This window comes from Thalassophryne amazonica, chromosome 8, assembly GCF_902500255.1.
Source record: "Thalassophryne amazonica chromosome 8, fThaAma1.1, whole genome shotgun sequence".
Classification (NCBI taxonomy): Eukaryota; Metazoa; Chordata; class Actinopteri; order Batrachoidiformes; family Batrachoididae; genus Thalassophryne; species Thalassophryne amazonica.
The window spans coordinates 105,097,839-105,114,919 of NC_047110.1; the positions used below are offsets into that span (position 1 = coordinate 105,097,839).

Below are 17,081 nucleotides of genomic sequence, written 5' to 3' on the forward strand. Positions count from 1 at the left end.
CCCCTCCCAGCATTGTTACACAGGGCAAAGCAGTGTACCAATCATCCCTGCCCAGTGCCCCACGTTGAAGACCTTCACTTGCTTGGTTGTTCCAGCTTTCACCTCATGAAATATTCGTACCATTGAACTCATAAACATTCATTATTTGTATATTATGCTTCGCTTCTGAACAAACATGAAGGAACTTATAATTCCCTATTCACAGCACTGAAGCAGACAGAGGGCAACTTAAATCCAGTCACCATCTTGGTGGATTTTGAGCAGGCAGCCTTCATTGCAGTCTGTGCCACTGTCCCAGAAGCAGAGCCACAAGGGTGCCTTCACCACTTGGCCCAGTGTGTGTACCATCGAATGCAGGTGGAAGGAGAGATATGCTGCTGACGTCGAGCTCTCCCTTGCAACCAGGATGTTGCCTGCTCTGGCCTTTGTGCCAGCAGAAGATGTGGTTGCTTCCTTTGAGCTGGTTCAAGAGGGACTGCGGTCTGTGGTCGACTACTTTGAGGACACCTTCGTCGATTGTCCAAGTAGGAGAAATCGCAGGGGTCCAGTTTTCAACTTCGCTATCTGGAATGAATCAGTCAGAATACAGGAAGGGCTGCCATGCCCAATCAACAGTGTAGAAGGCTGGCACTGCTGTCACCACCTGAACATCTGGGTGTTCTTAGATATACTAAAGAAGGAACAAGCAGTGAACAGAGTCGTTGTCCAGCAGTTGGGCGCTGGCAAGCCTGCCCCACCACCACACCAAGTGTATTGGTGTCGCCAACCGAACGGTCCTCCCTAAAAATCGGTCCCCCCGCCTTCACTGCACATACGTAATTTCAGAGCATCAGCAGCGATTCACAGATTATTACGTTGTTTCTGCTTAAAACTGGCACTCTGGCTGTTCTCCCGTCTTTTATGATGAAATAATGCTGAATTTATATGGAAATGATTGTTGTACAAAAGCTTCAGATATATGTCGCTGAGATAGATGGTGACTGGAGTGTAGTGGGACCCTTGGGACTCCGGCGAGGGTGGTCGCATCTCATCCTTCTTTCTCTCCTCCTTCTGTCTCTATCTCTGTCTCCAACCTTCAAAGTCCTGACTTCACCAGACTGTGAATTCTTTGAATTGCATTCAGAATAACCATGGAATTGATCAGTTGGTCTCTTAACACTATTAACACCATCTTTTCAACAAGGAAATCAGGGTTGGGGAACTCTGCATGCCCAGAAGGAACCTATTCTGTCGGCTACGTTCTCGACACCTGGAAGGAGTGGTGTGTGGCGTGCTTGGCACCACTCTCCATGGAAGAGGTTGGGGATTTATTCTTATTTGTCTTTATGGTAGTTGGGCTTCTGCTGTCAGGATTATGTGCTGCCCTGATCTACTGGAAAATTGGCAAGACGGTTGCCACCAAAACCATAACCGCACGTCTGTCCGTCATGATTATCGAGGTTGGCAAGGCTGTACAGTCTCAGACTGTGTTGACTCTTGAAATGCAAGTTGTATTGCATCTCGGAGCAGCTGTCTGCCCTGCAAAGGCACTGATGTTGGAGACCAGTGAATATTCATTTACACAACTGGATCTGGACACTTAAGAGAAGCCACATTTGGCTCTGTGCTTCTCTGCCTAACCAAAATACAGCAGCCTTATCAGCTACCGAAGGTCAAAATGCCCTGCTTGTTTTTCCTCCAGAAGATTTCAATGGCCCTGGTGACACATACGGCTCCCTTTCTGATATGCTCCCCCCACAGACTCTATGCACACACAGAGTGACAGATATGAACCACCTGCACCCAAGGACACACGCTCCTGCCCCACCCCTCCTTGTGTTTTTGTCACCACACCCCCACCTCGACCTCCGTACTTTACACTCCCTTCCCCCTCCAGGAGGCCATGCAGCACGGCTACAGCAACCTCCCACCTCCACCCCCCAAGCTCGGCTGCACGGCATGAAGCTGCTACAGCCCACACTCACATTGCCTCAATTCGGATGATGGACTGTTTCAAAGTTTAGTGCACATAAACAATCAAATGTATTATGCGTGGTTGTTTTAATTCTGATGTGTGCCATTATTACATTCACCTAGTAATAACTGTGGATTAATTGCTGTATTTTTGTCTGAGGTAATTGAGTGTGATATGAATCGCCCTTTTAGGGATCAATAAAGTTGTTTGAATTTGAATCTGACGCTCAGAAATGATACATGCGCAGTGAAGGCAGGGCGCACTGATTTTTAGAGAATTCAAACCACTGTGGACGACTACAGAGAAAGAAATCGCTTGGACGTCCTCCGCGGTATTGCCCACAATTTGTAGCTATAAACAGTGTCCTTAAAAAATTAATATTTTGCCTATTTGAATATGCTCCTTGATACAACACTTTACATGTCAAATTATTAAATAGTAATGTCAATTTTTCATGCTTGTTTTGTAAATATTTAGTTGTTACAAATAAATTCCCAATGAAATAAGAATATGTTTTGATTATATGTACTGTTGTATGTACAGTTTGAAAGGTAAACACAATGTTGTACATAAGAAAACATGCACGGGGGGGCTATAACGATTTCAGTGTATAAGTTGAATGGGAGTCTAAGCTGCAGGACCTCCAAAATTAATAAAAACTGAAAATTATATATTCCAGAAAATACAGTAAATTTAAAACCCCAAAACCTTACAGAAACCTGGTTACAGCAGGATGAATATGTTAGTTTAAATGAGTCAACACCCCTGAGTCACACTAACTGCCAGACCGCTCGTAGCACGAGCCGAGGCGGAGGATTAGCAGCAATCTTCCACTCCAGCTTGTTAATTAATCAAAAACCCAGACAGAGCTTTAATTCATTTGAAAGCTTGTCTCTTAGTCTTGTCCATCCAAATTGGAAGTCCGAAAAACCAGTTTTATTTGTTGTTATCTATCGTCCACCTGGTCGTTACTGTGAGTTTCTCTGTGAATTTTCGGACATTTTGTCTGATTTAGTGCTTAGCTCAGATAATTATAGTGGGCGATTTTAACATCCACACAGATGCTGAGAATGACAGCCTCAACACTGCATTTAATCTATTATTAGACTCAATTGGCTTTGCTCAAAATGTAAATGAGTCCACCCACCACTTTAATCATACTTTAGATCTTGTTCTGACTTAAGGTACGGAAATTGAAGACTTAACAGTATTCCCTGAAAACCCCCTTCTGTCTGATCATTTCTTAATAACATTTACTCTGATGGACTACCCAGCAGTGGGGAATAAGTTTCATTACAGTAGAAGTCTTTCAGAAAGCGCTGTAACTAGGTTTAAGGATATGATTCATTCTTTATGTTCTCCAATGCCATATACCAACACAGGGCAGAGTAGCTACCTAAACTCTGTGAGTGAGATAGATTATCTCATCAATAGTTTTATATCCTCATTGAGGACAACTTTGGATGCTGTAGCTCCTCTGAAAAAGAGAGCCTTAAATCAGAAGTGCCTGACTCCGTGGTATAACTCACAAACTCGCAGCTTAAAGCAGATAACCCGTAAGTTGGAGAGGAAATGGCGTCTCACTAATTTAGAAGATCTTTACTTAGCCTGGAAAAAGAGTCTGTTGCTCTATAAAAAGAGCCCTCTGTAAAGCTAGGACATCTTACTACTCATCACTAATTGAAGAAAATAAGAACAACCCCAGGTTTCTTTTCAGCAATGTAGCCAGGCTGACAGAGTCAGAGCTCTATTGAGCCGAGTATTCCTTTAACTTTAACTAGTAATGACTTCATGACTTTCTTTGCTAATAAAATTTTAAGTATTAGAGAAAAAATTACTCATAACCATCCCAAAGACATATCGTTCTCTTTGGCTGCTTTCAGTGATGCCGGTATTTGGTTAGACTCTTTCTCTCCGATTGTTCTGTCTATGTTATTTTCCTTAGTTACTTCCTCCAAACCATCAACATGTCTATTAGACCCCATTCCTACCAGGCTGCTCAAGGAAGCCCTACCATTAATTAATGCTTCGATCTTAAATATGATCAATCTGTCTTTATTAGTTGGCTATGTACCACAGGCTTTTAAGGTGGCAGTAATTAAACCATTACTTAAAAAGCCATCACTTGACCCAGCTATCTTAGCTAATTATAGGCCAATCTCCAACCTTCCTTTTCTCTCAAAGCTTCTTGAAAGGGTAGTTGTAAAACAGCTAACTGATCATCTGCAGAGGAATGGTCTATTTGAAGAGTTTCAGTCAGGGTTTAGAATTCATCATAGTACAGAAACAGCATTAGTGAAGGTTACAAATGATCTTCTTATGGCCTCAGACAGTGGACTCATCTCTGTGCTTTTTCTGTTAGACCTCAGTGCTGCTTTTGATACTGTTGACCATAAAATTTTATTACAGAGATTAGAGCATGCCATAGGTATTAAAGGCACTGCGCTGCAGTGGTTTGAATCATATTTATCTAATAGAATACAATTTGTTCATGTAAATGGGCAATCTTCTTCACAGACTAAGGTTAATTATGGAGTTCCACAAGGTTCTGTGCTAGGACCAATTTTATTCACTTTATACATGCGTCCCTTAGGCAGTATTATTAGACAGCATTGCTTAAATTTTCATTGTTACACAGATGATACCCAGCTTTATCTATCCATGAAGCCAGAGGACACACACCAATTAGCTAAACTGCAGGATTGTCTTACAGACATAAAGACATGGATGACCTCTAATTTCCTGCTTTTAAACTCAGATAAAACTGAAGTTATTGTACTTGGCCCCACAAATCTTAGAAACATGGTGTCTAACCAGATCCTTACTCTGGATGGCATTACCCTGACCTCTAGTAATACTGTGAGAAATCTTGGAGTCATTTTGATCAGGATATGTCATTCAAAGCGCATATTAAACAAATATGTAGGACTGCTTTTTTGCATTTGCGCAATATCTCTAAAATTAGAAAGGTCTTGTCTCAGAGTGATGCTGAAAAACTAATTCATGCATTTATTTCCTCTAGGCTGGACTATTGTAATTCATTATTATCAGGTTGTCCTAAAAGTTCCCTGAAAAGCCTTCAGTTAATTCAAAATGCTGCAGCTAGAGTACTGACAGGGACTAGAAGGAGAGAGCATATCTCACCCATATTGGCTTCTCTTCATTGGCTTCCTGTTAATTCCAGAATAGAATTTAAATTTCTTCTTCTTACTTATAAGGTTTTGAATAATCAGGTCCCATCTTATCTTAGGGACCTCATAGTACCATATCACCCCAATAGAGCGCTTCGCTCTCAGACTGCGGGCTTACTTGTAGTTCCTCGGGTTTGTAAGAGTAGAATGGGAGGCAGAGCCTTCAGCTTTCAGGCTCCTCTCCTGTGGAACCAGCTCCCAATTCAGATCAGGGAGACAGACACCCTCTCTACTTTTAAGATTAGGCTTAAAACTTTTCTTTTTGCTAAAGCTTATAGTTAGGGCTGTATCAGGTGATCCTGAACCATCCCTTAGTTTATGCTGCTATAGACTTAGACTGCTGGGGGTTCCCATGATGCACTGAGTGTTTCTTTCTCTTTTTGCTCTGTATGCACCACTCTGCATTTAATCATTAGTGATCGATCTCTGCTCCCCTCCACAGCATGTCTTTTTCCTGGTTCTCTCCCCTCAGCCCCAACCAGTCCCAGCAGAAGACTGCCCCTCCCTGAGCCTGGTTCTGCTGGAGGTTTCTTCCTGTTAAAGGGAGTTTTTCCTTCCCACTGTCACCAAGTGCTTGCTCACAGGGGGTCGTTTTGACCGTTGGGGTTTTTCTGTAATTATTGTATGGCTTTGCCTTACAATATAAAGCGCCTTGGGGCTACTGTTTGTTGTGATTTGGCGCTATATAAATAAAATTTATTTGATTTGAAACCCCCCCCACACACCACACACATGAAACTGAAGAAACAAGTCTGATGATCACTGCAAATGTGATCACACTCATGCAACCTGCTTGGCCTCTGTGCACACACGCGTGCATGTGCACAAGTACACAACAATACTTTTTTTTTTATTTTAGACTGTTTAGAGCTGCTTCGTGTCTCGAGGAGTCATTTGTGGCTGAGCATGTCATGCAAGGACATTAATGGCAGATATATTAAATATCAGCTATCAGCGCGAGCCTGAACTTCAGGGAGGTCCTCATCTTCTGACATAAAGCTGTCATGAAGCTAAGGATGCGAAAAAGGTGCTACAAGCCAGATGCAAAAATCAGTTTGACTGAAAATATAAAACCAAGACAGAGTTATGAATCAGTGCCAGCTGCAAAGTGTGGCAGCAATAAAAGGTAGAAGCACTGCAGCAGTTTTCATACAATTCAGAGGAAATTTACTTTAGCAAACCATGAATCATGATCATGAGCTCACATTAGTTAAAGCAACTGTGTGGAGGATTGCTGAAAAGGGGAGAACATAGAGAAGGATTCTAGGGGCCTATGATTGACAGGGGCTCAGATAGGCCCTAATACAATTATAATACTGACAAAATAATATGGGGGGTGGGGGGGTGTGACCCAGTAAGATTTATTTTCATGGGGTCCAAAATCCCTGGTGGCGCCCCTGTTCAGGGGCGTTTATGAGCTTAAATAGAATACAGCATTCGTAATCACCTGTTCATTTTCAATGTGTTTTCATGAGCCCTTATATCTACGTGGGGGCAGGTCCGCTCATGGAGGCTGCCATGTTGCACCACCACGTTGAACCCAAAAAGGGACGTATTTACTTAAGAGGACTCAGTGGTTGCTCCCCGACACACCGTTGACTGATTGTTAGTGCAGGCCAACGAGTTTGAGACCCCTTATTTTTGTGAATGCTTTTGTGCTAGATGGCACTAAATCCTACATACTGTAGCTTTAATTAGTGTGTTGTTGATGCATGATGTTACACACAAAGACTTTGAACTCATCTTCATGCCTGATGATTCACAAGATATGCACCTGTACCCTACCACAAAGTTTACTACCACATGTAGTATTTATGACCTTAAAAATAAGACAACGCAGAAATCAATTCCCATCACACAATGACTTGCTGCTATGAAGGTGGAGATTCCAAACTCCTGTGAAGGCATCACCAGTCCAATACGAGTCACTACTTGTGCGTTAACGCCAACACAATTTTTGTCTTAAATTGGAAGGCACTGATTGGCTACTTTCTATTGTTAACTGCATATTCAAGTCTGTAACTAAAACATTTTTAGTTACAGTTACATTTTTAGTTATTTTTGTTCTTAACATTTTTTTTTTTAAGTCAGTGACTTTGATCATAAAGACTGTGAAAGTAAGCAGGAGGAACATGCAGGAATAAGCAACTTGCTGCTGTGCTGAGTTTTTTTAAACATGGCAATATTGTAGCACATTGATTTATCAAATATACCAACGACAAATACCAAGACAATTATTATCATGGGAAAAATATACACTTTTAAAAATTGTTGTTCTTTGTTGCCTCTGCAACCCCCGGATAAGCGGTTGAAGATGTATGCATGTTCCCCGTTGCCCCCTTGTGGACAGCCACTGCTTTGCAGTTTAGTTGTGCATTTTAATTTTGCAGGAAATGTCAATAAATAAACATAAAAGACAAGTGAAAATACACACTATGATTGGTATATTTTACTATCAAACTGGCAAATAACCAGATTATGCAAAAATCACTCAAATTGATGTCAGACTGATGGATGTAAACACTGTGAAATCTACTGGACGGATGATTTTCTTTGCACAAAAAGAAGAATTTCAGAGTTACTAACACATACTGAAGGAATCCCAACAATGTAGCCTGTATCCAATATACTGGCATATTGTTACTGTTGCATTGTGAGTTGTTGATAACCTACATGATATTGTATTACCACAATTTTAGCCACAAAATTGTACTGTCCATTAAAATATTTACTCCACATATTCTGTTTCAACGCTTGCAGGATTGCTGATAAATTATTAGCATTGAGTGGTTCTACAACCACATATAAATCAAAAGTGCAACAACTATTCTGTCACTGTTAGTGCCGATGAACAGTTTGTGAATCTGCTGTATTAATGAGATGTAACACAAGTATATTTTACTGATAATTCACATAAGGCTTTACAAAACCCAAGCTCGATACTGAAACAGTCACATCTCTGGGCAGCAATCAGCTCAACTGTGATAATGCGTCGTCATCAAGACATTAACCTGACCTTCGCCAACATGCCATCGTGCCATCGGATGCGGACAAACACGACATTTTAGCCTTATTTAATGACATCCACACATATGGCTTTGATTAAATTGGCTCAGACTGAATGGCACAGTTGGATCATCCGGCAGCCGTGTTAAGGAATTTAGCCAAATGTCCGTTCTACTGGTTGTGTTTCTATGGTCTGCCACAGGGCTGCAGAGTCGATGCCAACGAGACAGATGGGCCAACAGTGTGCAGCTACCAGCAACCGCCCCCCTCAGGGGGGGGAGAGTGGGTGCTGCAGTCCCTTCCTCAAGCAACTGGAGAACCAGATGTCATGACGCAAAGCTCAGAGAGAGTGATGATGGAATGAATGATTCTCAGAGGGAAATGCACTCACTTCCTTAAACCACATACATGATGTACAGCGGTAGAAACAGAGGGATAATGAGGCACATTTAGTGCTTTGATTCCTGGGAAAGCCCCAATATAAATAAACTATTAGAGTTATTATTACTAATAAGGAACACGATTTTTTTCTTTTGTATATACGTTAAACCACAGTATAAGTCATAGGACCTCACAATGAGTAAAAAACATCATGTACCCCAGAAAATACAGACGTTACAGTTGATCTATCAGATTCAATACATTTCTGTGCAGAACACTCCTCTTTCTCCCAGATCCCATTCACTCTGTACCTCCCTGAGCCACCTCCCTCACTTTCTCTTTTTTTGCCTAAATTTGCAGAAGATCCTTTCTGCAGGGTTGTGTGTATTTGAGGAAGTGTCACTGGGGTGGCCAATTATTTGATTTAGTGAATGTCAAGGAAAAATAAGATGGAATAATGAAAATGCCAAATATCCATTAATTTTGAGATCAATAACATTTTGGCGCCGCAATTGAGGGCTTCATTTTTCCTCCCCAGGCTCTGATGAGTTAAAACTACCTGTTAAAATACTTTTCTTATATGTAATCATTTTTACAGTAACATATAATAGTCATGGAAATAGATAAACTGAACTGAAGATAAACTGTAAAAAAAAAAAAAAAACTTTAAAAATTTTCAACCAGATTTTAACTTTAATGAGCAGTTCAGAAATCAAGCAGTCCAGATTAAATTTGTTTAAAAAACATTTAATATTTATTAATAATTATTTAAGTGGTCATGTAGTGTAGAAGTAGTAATTCTTTGATATAATACAGTCACAGTCCAAAAACTCAACAAAAACAAAAAACCAAAACAAACAACAACAAAACAAACAAACAACAAAAAAATTAATAGTAATAAGCAACAAGCATCAAAAACCCACAATTGGAAAACGTTTCTTGTCTTGCCATATGGTCACATGATCACTGACTTGTGATCAATAATCTTATGCAGCAAATTCCAGTGTGCACGTCAAAGCTCTGAAGTTTCTCTTGATAATGTCAGTAATGTATGTGTGTGCAGCTGCATAGAGGATGAACTCGGCTTTGCTCGTGTCAGTAAAGATGACACAGAAACACAGCATGTGTTAGTTTTGGCTTGACTCATTATGATCAGGCCATTGCAAGTTGCTTTTTGTTCTGCAAAAACAAGGCCACAATTAAAGCATAGCCGCATCAGAAGAAAACATCACATTTCTATTTCTGTATCCAGCCACATTACAGAGCTCGTTTTGCAGAGTGCTGACAGCATCCTTTTGCATCCAACTTTCTCATAAATAATAATGTGCCTTAAGGGCAAAATTCAACATTGTTTTTCTAGACATAATATAAAGATGCTGCCCCTTGTGTACGTGCCTCGTTTTGAGCAGACGCTTAACCCCATTAGTGACCGCTGAACAGCACAGGGCAAATATTCAATAACCAATATCAGCATGACATCGTTCATCCTCTTGATGAACGATCTTCCCTTTAACATGCTTTACGAGCTGATAAATTAAGAAAAACATACCCTTAGTTAGTGTTCAAGTCCCTCAGAACACCTTAGAATCCTTGAGGAATGTGACTCACAACAGGGAGTTCTTATGGATAGGACTCCAGATAAATTTGCCTAACATCTTAAACTTCTGAGTTAAACAAAAGACATTATGGAATTATCACATTGAATGCTACAACACTAATGTGTAAACTGATTTACTGATAGATGAGCAGCTTGAGACGTGTGAAACATGCAGTTCTGTCCAGACTGGCTCAGGCAGCCACACACACACACACACACACACACACACACACACACACACACACACACACACACACACACACACACACACACACACACACACACACACACACACCCACACCACACACACACACGCTGAAATATAATGTGTGATGGCTCACTGCATGCTGTTATGCTCCATTTCTTTCCGAGTACTATTATTCAATGAGTTTTAGATGCTACCTAGAAACGACACACTTCTGTCACATCAAGTCTTGTTTGTCATGCAATAGATCTGTAAACTACCAATAAAAAGCCAATGCCCTGGTGGGATTCCAGATGTCGGGGCTTTAACCTGGATTGCAAGATAGCGAGTAGATTCAGACCCCAACATTGGACTTTACATTTGATGAATAAACCGAACTAAAACAAACTGTATTACATACCAAAACAAATGAGTGAATAGTTCTGAATTCAAGTCATTAGTCACTATAAAGTGCAGTAAAAATACAAACCAGAATCAAGAAAGCTAACAACTCTACACATGCGGGCTACTGTTGTAGGCAAACCTACATCTGAGATTCTCAACTCTCAGCACAATAAGTGAAACTGTGGAAAAGGTATTTACAGCTTGAAGATCTTAATAATGCTACTATGACAAATTTAGTTACATAAAGGAACTTCTTAGTGTTCAAAACCAATGCCTCCACAGTCTGCTAGCTCAGCTAGCAGTGCTAAAACTGTTGACTCAGTCATATTTACATGTTAGCTAGCTGTGTTTCTGTGGCATTTTTATGACCTAATTGCAGATGTGCATTGCAAACAGTTTTGATCAATCATAAATGTGGCTTTTGCTCCAGCTGGCAGCATTTCAGGACAGCTTTTCAAAAGCAGAGCATGTTTAGTTGTTGATCTGCTCATTTTTCCTTGATTTTCTGCTTCTGCTCTGGACCCACTTACTTACATTAATCAGCTTTAATGCTGATATTTCCTATTTCTCTTCAAAGTTCATACAGTAAATGTCCAGCTCAGAATCATGGCTCAAAGAATGGTGGCTATGTTCTTAAAACATATGATGATGAGAAAAACTCATAAATCGTGTGGAAGGCATCAACTGAAATGGCAAGTGCCATCCTTCAAAAATAGATGCCGCGTATTGGCTGCAGAGCTACTTCTCTGCCTGAAATGAGCCCCGCAGTGCGGGTGGAATCGCAAACATTGGTCGAGAATGGCGGCAATTAGTTTCGGCAGCTGGTGATGCATACGGTAGAATTTAGAGATTAGTTGTTTAACGGCATGAACGCTGCGATAGCTGTACCAGTCTGCACTCAAACTCCTGTCTTGAATTGTACAGACGCTTCTGTTACTGGTGTGATGCAATAAAAAGTAAAAAAAAGAAAAAAAAAACTCTTGTGGGTGGGAGAAACAAGGCATTACACATGCTAACTAATGACACAGATTTTCATAAATTTCATGAAATCTAAAGTTTCAGTATTGTATTTTTGATCAAAATCATTGGACCCATACATTAAAGCAAAAGCTGCATCAAATACTTTCACACTGTTTTATCTGCCATGTTCTAAAGTTTGATTACTTTGGGGTTTTATTGAAAGAATGGCTAGTGAGGATGTGGATGTGTTGATCCAGTGCGTTCACGGGCAATTATGATGATGACACGTTCTCCCAAGTTGAGAGGGATACCTAGAGGAGGTGTAGCACCTGTGATGGATTTCTGTCGGATCCTGATGTTGTTTATTGTCCATACTTCATGAGGTTTGTTTAACGTTGTGCCCTGAACCGGAACTCTGCTGAAATCGACCTTTCGCGTGAGCCACGGATCGCGAGATGGCGCAAGATTCACAACTGCGAAATAGCGAATTGAAGATATCTCTTGGATGAGTGGTGGAATGTCTTTTAGCTGAAACCATTAGTCCACTTCCTTTTGAGTAAACAGGGAAATAAACAATACAGATGATGTTGTGAATATTGGTGTTTGCTCAGGGTCTGTTCTGGCTCCTACAGTTAAAATGCTTATACTGACTGGGTGTTGGCCAGGGTTGCAGACAGGTGCCTTTGCTAGTGAGGAACCATCCCAAACTCTCAAAAGTAACCATTTATCTGCCACAGCCAGGTGAAACATGGCCATCCCCATGGGCTTCTCTAGCCGCTGGGATCCTCAACTCTAAGGTACCTGCAAGTCAGCTCATGCACAGAGAAACATGCCAGATTGCCAAAATGTTGTAGGTGACATTCAAGTGATATTCCTCAAACAAGTCTCCCTGCTCATTTGACACAAACTCATTCAAGCCCTTCTCAAGGATCCTCCAAACAGACCTAGTACCAAAGACATCTAGTCATCACCTCGGATGAGTGCAGAGCCAGTGTCGCAGACCGAACGGTCCCCCTAAAAATCGGTCCTCCTTGATGACGCAGTTCACGGATGAACACCTCGTTTCTGCTTCAAACTGCACACCAGTCATCATCTATCTTAACAACAGGTATCTGAAGCTTTTGTACAACAATCATTTCTACATAAATTCAGCATTATTTCATCATAAAAGGCAGCGGAAGCGATCAGAGCGCCGCGGCTACACGAGCTGCTAGCTGATGTGTTCACTGCGTGCCGGACATTTCAAAGCATCACGGAATTTTGCTTCATTTCTGCATAAAACTGACTTTAGAATAATTTAACAGGTTTTACCTTTATCATCTTATGGCAATTGGTCTGCTCTGTGTCAGTCTGATCCCGTCAGATCTCAGAAGCAGTGCAGGATCTGGTTAGTACTTGGATGGGAGACCTCTTTGGAACACCAGCGGCTGTGTGTGTGTTTCTCCAGGTAACACTGGAGTTGCGTCAGGAAGGGCACCGGCATAAAACTTGTGCGTAACACCAGTGCGGCTCTGGCTGCGCCGCTGTGACGACCCCGAACAAAAACGGGACAGCTGAAGGACAACAATAACCGTTATCATGTTATGGCTACTAAAAATTGTCCCCCTTCTTTCTACAGTGTGTCTGCAAAGTATTCACAGCTGTTCACTTTCTCCACATTTTGTTATGTTACAGCCTTATTCCAAAATGGATGAAATTCATTTTCCTAAAAGTTCTACACACAATACCCCATAATGACTATGTGAAAAAAGTTTGAGATTTTTGTAAATTTATTAAAATAATTTTAAAAAACTAAGAAATAACATGTACATAAGTATTCACAGCCTTTGCGATGAAGCTCAAAATTGAGCTCAGGTGCAACGTGTTTCTGAAGATTCAGTTGACTGGACATGATTTGGAAAGGCACACACACCTGTCTACATATAAGGACCCACAGTTGACAGAGCATGAACCAAGCATGAAGTCAAAGGAATTGTCTGTAGACCTCCAAGACAGGATTGTCTCGAGGTACAAATCTGGAGAAGCGTACAGAAACATTTCTGCTGCTTTGAAGGTCCCAATGAGCACAGTGGCCTCCATCATCCATAAATGGAAGAAATTCGGATCTGCCATGGCTGTCAGAGCACCAGCATTCCTCTGTGGAGAGAGGAGAACCTTCCAGAAAGACAACCATCTCTGCAGCAATCCACCATCAGGCCATTATGGTAGAGTGGCCAGATGGAAGCCACTCCTTAGTAAAAGGCACATAGCAGCCCAAATGGAATGTGACACAAAGCACCTGAAGGACTCTCAGACAAGGAGAAACAAAATTCTTTGGTCTGATGAGACAAAGATTGAAATCTTTGGTGTGAATACCAGGCGTCATGTTTGGAGGAAACCAGGAACCATCCCTACAGTGACGCATGGTGGTGGCAACATCATGCTGTGGGGATGTTTGTCAGCAGCAGGAACTGGGAGACTAGTCAGGATTGAGGGAAAGATGAATGCAGCAATGTACAGAGACATCCTGGATGAAAACCTGCTCCAGAGTGCTCTTGACCTCAGACTGAGGCGACGGCTCATCTTTCAGCAGGACAATGACCCTAAGCACACAGCCAAGATATCAAAGGAGTGGCTTCAGGACAACTCTGTGAATGTCCTTGAGTGGACCAGCCAGAGCCCAAACCTGAATCTGATTGAACATCTCTGGAGAGATCTGAAAATGTCTGTGCACCGACGCTCCCCATCCAACCTGTTGGAGCTTGAGAGGTGCTGCAAAGAGGAATGGACAAAACTGCCCAAAGATAGGTGCACCAGCTTGTGGCATCATATTCACGAAGACCTGAGGCTGTAATTACTGCCAAAGGTGCATCAACAAAGTATTGAGCAAAGGATGTGAATACTACATGCAATTTCCTTATTTTATTTTTTATTTTTAGTAAATTTGCAAAAATCTAAATAAAACTTTTTTCATTTTATCATATGGGTATTGTATGTAGAATTCTGAGAACAAAACTGAATTTCATACATTTTGGAATAAGGCTGTAACATAAAAACGAATGCAGTGTACATAGAGTGATGAAAATTAGTAATTTGAAGCCATATTGTTTCCAAGCTTGTTCCACTGCACTTGCTGTGTTTATGCATGAAAACTTCATAATCATACCAGTTATATTCTAGTACAATCTCCACAACTTATATATATATATATGTACACACACAATATAAAAAACACATACACACCTAGAGTACTGTACAAATGTTTTAGACATTTAATGAATCATAAAAGCATAAAAATATGAAAACCTGATAAATATTTATAAATAAATGAAATGTACATTGAATTTCAACTTTAACGATAATGGATATGAAAATTGGGTTCTATTTACATGTGATTTTTTTTGTATATCTGTTGCAGGACCTTAAAAACTATTTTAAGAAAAACTCGACTTAAAAGTTTTCTGATCATTTTAATATTGCATGATCACTCACATATTCACTTTTGTGGGAACTGATTTTGTGTTGATATGCCAATAAAAAAAGAGGTTAGGAGAGGCATCAAATGCTACTTTTATTATAACTCTGGAATGCCTAAAACGTTTGCACAGTACTGTATATATTTCTGGTCTGGCCTTAATGAGATTAATGAAGTTAAAATTTTTATGTTATCAGCTCTGAAATTACTTTATTACTACATATACTAGATTATTAATTATCTATTATAGATGGATTATTATTGATACAGTTAATTGATTAGTTAATTTCTTATTTTTTGGCATCCACATTTATAATATTAAAGCCTGAAGGGTTGGGCGTACAAACTGTGCATAAGCTTGAACATGATGGTGCCAGAAAGCGACATGAGCTCAATTTATACAATTTTTCTTCCTGTACTTGCAGGTAATCTATATATTTTATCTCCATTTTCAGGTTGATTTTGTGTCCATATGCACGAGTAAAAGCTTGCATCCTAAAACCCGCCGTGTGTTTCACAACATGATCAATGCAGCATCACTCTGGAGTTGGAAACAACATGGCGCCTGTCAGAAAACCCCAGGAAGCTGAATATCGGCGCTCTCACCACGTAGGCGCTCGAGGACCAACGGTTTCCAAAAGCAGTACCATTAGAGTTGATGGAGGATTATCAGTCAGACATTATTCACGCCAGAAAGGAAAAAGAAGAGCACAGACACACTGCCACCCTGCTGAATGACGGATGGGGGCGCTGTTTCACCACACAAATAACTCATTAAAAATGGACAGTGTCACATTAAAACAGATTTGTGTTTTTAATCTGCACAGCAGATCCATATCAGCTTCAACATAATTGTTTCTTAAAATTTGCATTGAATCTACTTTTTTTCTATTTAATGCATTGTTTGAATGCACTTAAAGGAAACATCATTTGTAATTCAAATTTGCCTTTCTTTTAAATCTAATTGGGCCTGGTCTAGCTTCCATACAATGTGGCTCACTGCTCCTCTCAGCTGTGTTCCTCCATAATCAGATCTAAGATGCTCAGACAAAATAAAATGACCTTCTGGAAGGATCCAGAGACGTGATACAGAAGATAAAAATCCAGCACATACAACTGTTTTCTGGCTGAGCTTTGCAGGAAACGGAGCACTTTGCTTCCTGCGGCTTCAATAAATACAACCTGTCAACATCTTATTCATGGCAATGCAGAGGCTACTGATGGGAGGTGACTCAAACAGGCGAGAGAGAGAGAAAAGCATCAGACATGTCATCAAAATCACAAGATCCTTCACCATATGAAGCGCAGACAGCTACAGTGCATGAGAATATGATGTAAACATTAGATTCTGTTAAAAAAAAGGGGGGGGGGGCTGAAAAAAGGGTTTGCTGCCTCGCCTATGGCACACGCACATTCTGCAGGATGCCTCACTATGCAACCTCGTGGAAAAACATCCAGACAGACAAAGACTTACTGTACCTGTGGTCACGTCACGGCTTCTCCAGTCGCTGCAGAAACAGTCAAAGCAGACAGTGTGTGTGTGTGTGTGTGGGGGGGGGGTGTACGAATGGAATGAGAAACAGGCACAGTCTCTCTCTCTCTCTAACTCTCTCTCTCTCTCTGTCCTTGTGATGACAGAGAGCACGTGGTCTCAACAGTGATGCAGCAGTGTCACTCCCATAGACCTGTACATCTCACACGATTCACACGTACACACCACACCACACCACACACACACACAACACACACACACACACACACACACACACACACCACACACACCACACACACACACAGTGTTTGCCTGGACCGCTGGCACACGGCCCACTCATGTTTTCAAGGTGAAGTCAGATGTTTTGTTTTTTCTTTTCAGTATTGTGCAATATTAATGTACTCTATGATGGAAATGCATGATTCATAATACATGTTTCACTCAAATGTAACAAAAA

General features: G+C 40.9%; 1 protein-coding gene across 4 annotated transcripts in view; it reads right to left on the bottom strand.

The window, feature by feature from the left end:
* The window catches only part of ndrg4 (NDRG family member 4), a 178,180-nt gene extending 161,403 nt beyond the window's left edge, over positions 1 to 16,777 (bottom strand). For all 4 annotated transcript variants that reach the window (XM_034177165.1, XM_034177164.1, XM_034177167.1 and 1 more), the window contains exon 1: positions 16,612 to 16,777. The gene's annotated coding sequence lies outside the window, so the exon portion shown is untranslated. The remainder of the gene's footprint in view (positions 1 to 16,611) is intronic.
* Between the last annotated feature and the right edge of the window lie 304 nt (positions 16,778 to 17,081).